The sequence below is a fragment of the Budorcas taxicolor genome, chromosome 16 (assembly GCF_023091745.1).
Source record: "Budorcas taxicolor isolate Tak-1 chromosome 16, Takin1.1, whole genome shotgun sequence".
In the NCBI taxonomy this organism is placed as follows: Eukaryota; Metazoa; Chordata; class Mammalia; order Artiodactyla; family Bovidae; genus Budorcas; species Budorcas taxicolor.
In genome coordinates, this window is record NC_068925.1 from 2,594,621 (window position 1) to 2,603,743 (window position 9,123).

Consider the following 9,123-nt stretch of genomic DNA (forward strand, 5'->3'; position numbering starts at 1 on the left):
CTTACTCTTTCAGAAGTCTGAGGTCTTCTACCAGTGTTCAGTAGATGTTTTATGAGAATTGTTCCACACATAGACGTATTTTTGATGTATTTGTGGGAGGAGGTAAGCTCCAAGTCCTACACCTCTACCCATATTGACCCTCCTTCTGATTTATTTTCTAATATAGGCATTTAAGACTATAATTTTTCTTTAAAGTACCACTTTAATTGTATTTCACAAGAGTGACATGTAATGTTTTGTCTGTAAGCCTTTCTAAATATTTTTAATTTCAATTAAAAGTGTCTTTATTCCATGAGTTATTTAATGTTTTTATATCTTTCATGGATGTTATTTTCATACATATGATAATATAATAGATTTATAATAGATTTATTTTTCTTTATCACATTAAAGAATATTATTGTACTATCCTCTAACTTTCACTGTGGATGAAAAAAGGAGTCAGTCTAGGTATCAATTACTTGAAGGTTATATATTTTTTCTTGCTGACTGCTTTTAATATCTTTTCTCTTTATTTTTATTTTTTTTAATTTTTAAAATAAAAATTTATTTTATCCATCTGTTTATGACATTATGACATAGTACGCAAGAGGCAAAGTGTTTCACATCAGAGATGGCACTTCCAACTCCTTGAAATGTTCTTTTTTTTTTTTTTTTTTTTTTTTTTTGGATAAAAAGAAAGACTAGACAGGAAAGGCAGAAAATGCCTGGGCAACTAAAATAAGGTTGGGACCAAGGGGAGCAATACTAACATCATCCTCACAGGGAATGGGCACAGGGGGCTGTTTGTGGCAAGCTGATTTTCTAGGACTGTTGGCTGGAAGCAAAGGAACACCACTTCTGGATGTCCATGCTATTTCGTGCTTAAGCCATCCCCAACACACAGGCACGGAGCACTTCCTGGTAGTCACTCTTGGTGTCTTGCTGGATGTAGTAGCACAGCAGCTTGGAATTGTGGGAGACCATGATTCGAATCAAGCCCTTATAATGAGGGCCTGCCCTTCATGGAGTCATATGCAGCAAAATACAGGAATTTATTATGAATGCTGTGGGCCAGGTTTAGGAAAACATCTTCCCAGTCTCCTTTGACCTCTTTCTTTATGCTCTCTAATATGTTTATAAGTCTCTAAGGGACATAACTCTTGTACCTTTCAAGTACTTTCTGGAGGTGACTCACACTCCATTTGGTCATGATGTTTATCCATTAAGAACATCAGTTCTCTCCTCTTTTCTTTAGTACAATAGAGACTGCAGGTATCTTGGTCAGTTAGTATGTAATGACAGAGCCATCCTCTCCTCTTCTACCCTTTACAGGGGCAACTGACTACTTGCAGCAGTCACCAGATGTTTCAGAAATAATGTCCTTCTCGAGATCAATTTTGTACATTTCCTTGTAGACTCGGTTAATTTTCTGTAGCTCCTGGTTGGTCCTTGAGCAAATAATCTCAGGGAGTCCTCATTGCACCCCAGCCCCTTCATGGAGTCTTTCAAATCAGAAGCATAATACTGAGCAAGTGTTTTCAATAGTTCTCAAATCACCATCTTTAGGTGGCTGGACAAGGCTGACTTCAGTGCTTTTCGATCCTTCTCTGGTGGGCAATATCCTGTCTCTTTTCATTGCCTCCTTTGGTCATAATGTGGATGATAGAAACCTCATCCATACCTTTGGTCTTGATGGCTGTTTCAATGTTCAAAGCATTCTACTCATCATCAGAGTTGTCCTATGCTTTGACTGACCTGTCTGTACTGAAAGGTGTAGTGTGGTTACCCTTCATGCCGGGCTTGCACAGAAATTCAGGAACAGGAGACATTTTGACAGAAGTCGGGTCAAGTACCAAGAGCTACATGGAGCCCTTTTTAACATTTTATACATTATGAAATTTTCCATGTATGTTATAGGTGTATATACTTTTTATTTAAACTGCTTGTGATTAGCTGGGCTTCCCAATTTTGTCAGTTATTTGTTCTTCAGTTCTGAGAAATTTTCAGCCTTTAGCTCTTCAAATACTGCCCCTCTTTGTCTCACATCTTTAGAATTCCAATTCAGTCTTTCTTTCCTACTTTTTATCTCTTTGCCTCTCTGAACTGTGTTCTGAAGAGTTTCTTTAGATCTGTCTTCCAATATTGTAAATCTCACTTCAGCTTTTCCTAAGCTGGTGTTTAACCTGTCCATTTCATTTTTCAAACGCCTTTTTCAAACTTTTTTTTTAATTGAGAAAATGTAACACAGTTCAGAAAAGTGCAAAATATAAATGGAGAAGGAAATGACAACCCACTCCAGTGTTCTTTCCTGGAGAATTCCATAGACAGAGGAGCCTGAAGGGCTACAGTTCATGGGGCCGCAAAGAATCAGACACGCCCAAGGGACCGACATTTTCACTTTCACAGCTTAACAATTAATTATGAAACAAATACTAACTAATCACCCTAGAAATGGAACTTTTCCGAAGTCCAGAATTTCTGTCTCTGTTCCTGATCCTCAACCACCACTTCCTCCATGAGAGATAATCATCACTCTGACTTTAGTCTAATAATTTCTTTGCTTTTCTTTACAGTTTTACCACCTATATCCATTTTTGTTTGTCTGTTTAATGTAATACTCTATATTTAGAGTCTTACATCTTTAGATCTTATACATCTTCACATCTTATATTTAGGGTCTTACATCTTTTATTCAACATGATATTTGAAAATTAATCCATGTTTGTACCTGTGGTTCACTTACTTTCCATGCTTTGAGGCAGTACAATTCATGAAAATATTACACTTTTTATTCTATTTTTGATGGATATCTGGATTAGTTTTTTCCCCTTTTTATGGAGGCACTATTTTCAACAATGCATATTGAAACACATGTGCATGAATTTCTCAAGGCTATGTACTAGGAGTGGAATTGTTGGGTCACAGATTATGTATGTCTTTAATTTTACTAGATAATTCTAAGCTATTTTTCAGAATGTTTGTTCCACTGAATTTTTTAGTTCAATTGTTTTACAATTGTTCAACTGTTTTCAATTGTCTTATAATTTAGTTCAATTGTTTTTTAGTTCAATTGCTGTTTTTGGATATTTTAATTTTCCTTAAGTTTATACATATTATATATGTTTTTTCAGATCCAAAATAGAAGGCTTGTAGGCATGATTCTACTCTCTCAGGGTTTCTCAGTGTTAACACTATTGACATCTTGAGCCAGAGAAGACTTTATTGTAGAAGATTGTCCTGCACATTAGAGTGTTTGACAGCAACTGGGCTCTGCACACTAGATGCCAAGAGCATACACATTCCCCTCCTAGCTGTGACAACCAACAATGTCTTTTGGAGGGCAAAGTTGCCCTAGGTTGTGAACCGCTATACACCCTCTACTTTTTCCCTTCTGGGACCTCACTCATGGTATATTGTTTCCTTGTGTTTTGTGATTTTTTGGTAAGCTCATGTTTCTTAAACCTGTATCTGTGGGAATTCTCTGATGCTTGGATTGAAATTACTTTCTTCTGTGATATTTTCTATTTGCTACTGCCAAGCACCTGAGGACATTGCTAGCTCAGGATCATACAAAAATATAAATGTTTGGCTTTAGATTTTTTGAATCCTCAGGATAGTGTGAATTGTGGGCCACAAATCTGCACAAGGTCTAGCTGGTACTTACTAATTCTCAAAAGAAATGCTTTTCTTCTATTTAGTCCCAGATTTAAGGCAGCTGGGCATGACACTGATTTATCTTTAATTCACCCTTGTAATGAATTGTAGCCTTTGGGCTCTAGATTTATGGATTTATACTGGGAGTATAGACTCCTATTAGTCTCTTTACTTTTAACAAACCCTCTATGTCTTGCAAGATATGTGAAAATTGAAACTCATTATACATGCTGACATTAGTACAGGTTTATCTTTCTGGTTTTTATGTGATTTTAAGGCTTCTGAATTTACCTGTAATTTTTTTCCCAATCTATTGGTTCATTTTAAAAGAGTTTTTAATTATTTATTTTGTCCAGTATTTTAGTTTTCTTTAATGAGAGGATCAATCACTAAACTACTATGCTATACTTCAGAACATGAAGTCCATAACTTAAAAGATAACAACAGCAAAGCTGACTGAACAATTTAATGACAACACAAAAGCAATATAAAAGCAGTTAGATTAATAATTTATACAAAGTGCATTCTTATGGACCTATGCTAAATGTGGGTTGATTTTAAGAGGATTGATGAAGTCCATGAGGACAGGTATATAACAAATGGAGTTGTAGAGGGTGCTCCGGCAGGTCATATCTCAACACAGGATCCAGATTTACTCACTACTGAGGGTTCTTGGCACTGACCTCAATGATTTCTTTAGAAAAAGAAAATGCACTCAAGTATTGCTAAGTCAGACCACATTGTAGGATATTTTAAGTTCAGGAATTTATCCAGTGCTTTCTACAATTCTAGGAAAATTGATTTTCTTGGTGAGCGTAATTAACTTTCACTATAATCAGTTCCATGGAAATGAAGTCCCACTGATAAGGTTGATGTTTGGTGATTTAGATACATCTTCAAGTTTACACAGAGTGGTTAATAGCACAAAAGTCAGAGTTAGAGTCTGCCAGAATTAGAGTCTGGATCTTAACCTTACTGTGTCTCCATTTTAATATTTGTGAAATGAGAACAATGCTAGAAATTATCACATAGGTTTGTTGTGAGACTTGAATGAATTAGTACATGTAAAACACCTAGACTAGTGCCTGGAACATATAAGCACTCAATAGATATTAATTTCAAAATGGTTATATATATATATATGTGAGAGGGTAACAGGCAGGAAAGCCAGGGGTCTCCAAACAGAGGAAATAGACTGTGAGTGTCAGACATTTTTTTCTCTCTCTCTTAAGTGGCAGGAGGAAACCCAACAAGTATTAGATTTTTTCCCCTTCTCTATACAAATTTAAAAGGAGGTTTCTTATATATATATATAATATATATATACACACACACACATACATATACATATGTACATACATATAACATAGCATATATATAACATATATATACATATATATATAACATAACAAAATTCATACCAAATTTCATACCATTCATATCAAAATCTGAGAATGTCTCCTGAAATGTGACTTTATGACCATCAGATAGCACTGCATTTCTTTATTGTTGGTGATTTCATTGGGCTTCCCTTGTGGCTCAGCTGGTAAAGATTTCATTGTGCTCAGAGTACTGAAACAATAAGAAATGAAAGCAGGTTCCAGTGGTCAGTCACTTAGTTCACACATCCAGCGTAAGCTCAACATGAGTACTTCCTCCATTCAATGCATCAGCAGTGTTTCACTTTCAGGATCAGAGTGTTTACAAGTCTTGTCACATACAGAAGATATGAGTGGCCTGAGGTTTGAAGAGTTGAGTCCTTCAAAGCTTTTTAATTCCCTATGGTGGAGAAGCAGTTCAGTAAACCTCTCAAGCAAATTTTCCATGATTTCACTACCCAACAGCATCGATATAAATAATATTTTCATACTATGTTTCATCTTCTAAAATTTCAGTAAACCAACAATAATAAAAGCACAAGAACAAAGAAAATTCACAACTTTGGTGACTTCCTCCGTGGCATCAGGCAATGAGGTGATTTTCAAAGTTCACAGTACCCATTCTTCAAACAAATGGTGCAATGCAAATACCTTTTGATGGGAATAAACTGCTGAGATCCCTCTGCTGCATCCATGCTTTTCTTTGCAGGAGACCAGGCTACAAACAGTGAGCTCTATTTTTGCATGTTTATATTCACACTCTTTAATAATCTCTTTTTGGAAGGCTGAGGTTTAGTTCTGTCAGAAGTTTGTGGTATACTGCCTTTAAGAGTCAGTGGGCCACACACTGATCTTGAGCTTATGAACAGAGGCAGTGCAGTATATATGAATCTTGCTGTAACTCTCTGCACTTCTTACTTGTTTTCTTCATTTAAGTTACTGAGCACTTACTGTGTGACAGGGACTTTTCTAGGTGCCTTCCATAAATTCATATAATTGGGAAGGCAATAACAGGCTCCCTAAGCCACAACTGGCCTTTCTCAAAGAAATGGAGAGGCCCAAATCAAAATGACCATGTGCCTCCAGACACACCCTTACCCTGTGCCCCTCATGTCAGCCACTGAATCCAGTCAACCTCTGAGATGGAAACTGGGAAGTCATCCTAGAACTCTCCTCCCTCCCTTCTCATAACCCATTGATTCCTGGTCTCTCAAGGATTCTCCTTCTCTTCAGTCTGTAACCGGCTATCTACCTGTCCAACTTTCTCTCTTAAGACACTCTATTTGATCACTGACTGACTTGTCATTCAGTTGCTAAGTTGGGTCTGACTTTTTATGACCCCATGATCTGCAATGTGCCAGGCTCCTCTGACCTCCACTATCTTTAAGAGTTTGCTGAAATTCACGTCCATTGAGTCAGTGATGCTAACCATTTGACCCTCTGCCCCTTCTTTTGCCTTCAGTCTTTTCCACCATCAGGGTCTTTCCCAATGAGTCAGATGACCAAAGTATTTGGAGCTTCAGCTTTAGCATCAGGCTTTCCAATGAGTATCAGGGTCTATTTCTTTTAGGATTGACTGATTTGATCTCCTTGCAGTCCAAGGGACTCTCAGGAGTCTTCTCCAGCACCACAATTTGAAAGCATCAGTTTTTTTGTGCTCAGCCTTCTTTATGGTCTAACTGTCACATCCATACATGACTACTGGAGGAAACCATAGCTTTGACTATATGGGCCTTTGTCTTCAAAGTGATGTCTCTGCTTTTTACTATATTGTCTAGGTTTGTCGCAGCTTTTCTTCTAAGAAGCAAGAGTTTTTAAGTTTCATGGCTGTATTCACTACCATGGGGCTTTCCAGGCAGCACTAGTGGTAAAGTGGCGCTAGTACCAGTGAAGGACACACAGGTTCCATCCCTGAGTCAGGAAGATCCCCTGGAGGAGGGCATGGCAACCCACTCCAGTATTCTTGCCTAGAGAATCCCATGAACAGAGGAGCCTGGTGGGCTACACTCCATAGGGTCCCAAAGAGTCAGACACAACTGAAGCAACTTAGCACAGCACAGTCACCATCCAAGTGATTTTCAGTTCAGTCACTCAGTGTCCAACTCTTTGTGACCCCATGGACTGCAGCACACCAGGCCTCCCTGTCCATTACCAACTCCCAGAGTTTACTCAAAATCATGTCCATTAGGTTGGTGATACCATCCAACCATCTCATTCTCTGTCAGCCCCTTCTCCTACCGCTTTCGATCTTTCCCAGCTTCATGGTCTTTTCAAAGGAGTCAGTTCTTCGCATCAGGTGGCCAAAGTATTGGAGTTTCAGCTTCAGCATCAGTCCTTCCAATGAACATTCAGGGCTGGTTTCCTTTAGGATGGACTAGTTGGATCTCCTTGCAGTCCAAGGGACTCTCAAGGGTCTTCTCCACGGTTCAAAAGCATCAATTCTTTGATGCTCAGCTTTCTTTATAGTCCAACTCACATCCATACATGACTACTGGAAAAAACATAGCTTTGACTAGATGAGCCTTTGTTGGCAAAGTAATGTCTCTACTTTTTAATATGCTGCCTAGGTTGGTCATAACTTTTCTTCCAAGGAGCAAGTGACTTTTAATTTCAAGGCTGCAGTCATCATCTACAGGGATCTTGGAGCCCTCCAAAATAAAGTCTCTCACTGTTTCCCCATCTATTTGCCATGAACTGATGGGACCAGATCCCATAATCTTAGTTTTTCGATTGTTGAGTTTTAAGCCAATTTTTTCACTCTCCTCTTTCACTTTCATCAAGAGGCTCTTTAGTTCTTCTTCACTTTCTGTCATAAACGTGGTGTCATCTGCATATCAGATTATTGCTATTTCTCCCAGCAATCTTGATTCCAGCTTATGCTTCATCCAGCCTGGCATTTCACATGATGTATGATGTAAGTTAAATAACCGGGATGACAATATACAGCCTTGACGTGCTCCTTTCCCTATTTAGAACCAATCTGTTGTTCTATGTCTGGTTCTAACTGTTGCTTCTTGACCTGCATACATATTTCTCAGGAGGAAGGTCATGTGGTCTGATATTCCCTTCTCTTTAAGAATTTTCCATAGTTTGTTGTGATCCACACAGTCAAAGGCTTTGGCATGGTCAATAAAGCAGAAGTAGATGCTTTGCAGTGATTTTGGAGCCCAAGAAAAGAAAATCTGTTACTGTTTCCACTTTTTCCCCATCTACTTGCCATGAAGTGAAAGGACTGAGTGCCATGAACTATTTTTTGAATGTTGAGTTTTAAGCCAGGTTTTTTATCTCCTCTTTGACCCTCTCAAGAGGCTCTTTAGTTCCTCTTCACTTTCTGCCATTAAAGTGTATCATCTGCATATCTGAGGTTGTTGATATTTCTCCCAGAAAGCTTGATTACAGCTTGTGAGTCATCCAGTCTGTCGTTTCACATGATGTATTCTGTATATAAGTTAAATAAGCAGGATGACAATATACAGCTTGTTGTACTCCTTTCCCAGTTCTGAACCAGTCAGTTGTTTCATGTTAGGATCTAACTGTTGCTTCTTGACCCACATACAGGTTTCTTGAAAGACAGGTAAGTGGTCTGGAATTCCCAATCTCTTTAAGAATTTTATACAGTTTGCTGTGATCCACACAAAGGCTTCAGTGTAGTCAATGAAGCAGAAGTAGATGATTTTTCTGGAATACCCTTGCTTTCTCGATGATCCAATTCATGTTGGGAATTTGATCTCTGGTTTCCTTTTCTAAAGCCAGCTTGTACAACTGGAAGTTCTCAATTCATTTACTGCTGAAAGTCTAGCTTGAAATATTATGAGTATAACCTTGCTAGCATGTGAATAAGCAGAATTTTATGATAGTTGGAGCATTACGACTGGATGAGGCACAAGCTAGAATCAAGATTGTCAGGAGAAATATCAATAACCTCAGATATGCAGATGATACCACCTTTATGGGAGAACGTGAAGAACTAAAAAAGCCTCTTGTTGAAAGTGAAAGAGGAGAGTGAAAAAGCTGACTTAAAACTCAACATTCAGGAAACTAAGATCATAGCATCCGGTCCCATCAGTTCATGGCAAATACATGGAGAAACAATGGAAACAGTGATAGA

The 9,123-nt window shown here is 38.1% G+C and overlaps 1 pseudogene; it reads right to left on the bottom strand.

Moving 5' to 3' along the window:
• Positions 1 to 864: 864 nt before the first annotated feature.
• Positions 865 to 1,811, bottom strand: LOC128061731 (annexin A2-like; annotated as a pseudogene).
• Positions 1,812 to 9,123: the final 7,312 nt, after the last annotated feature.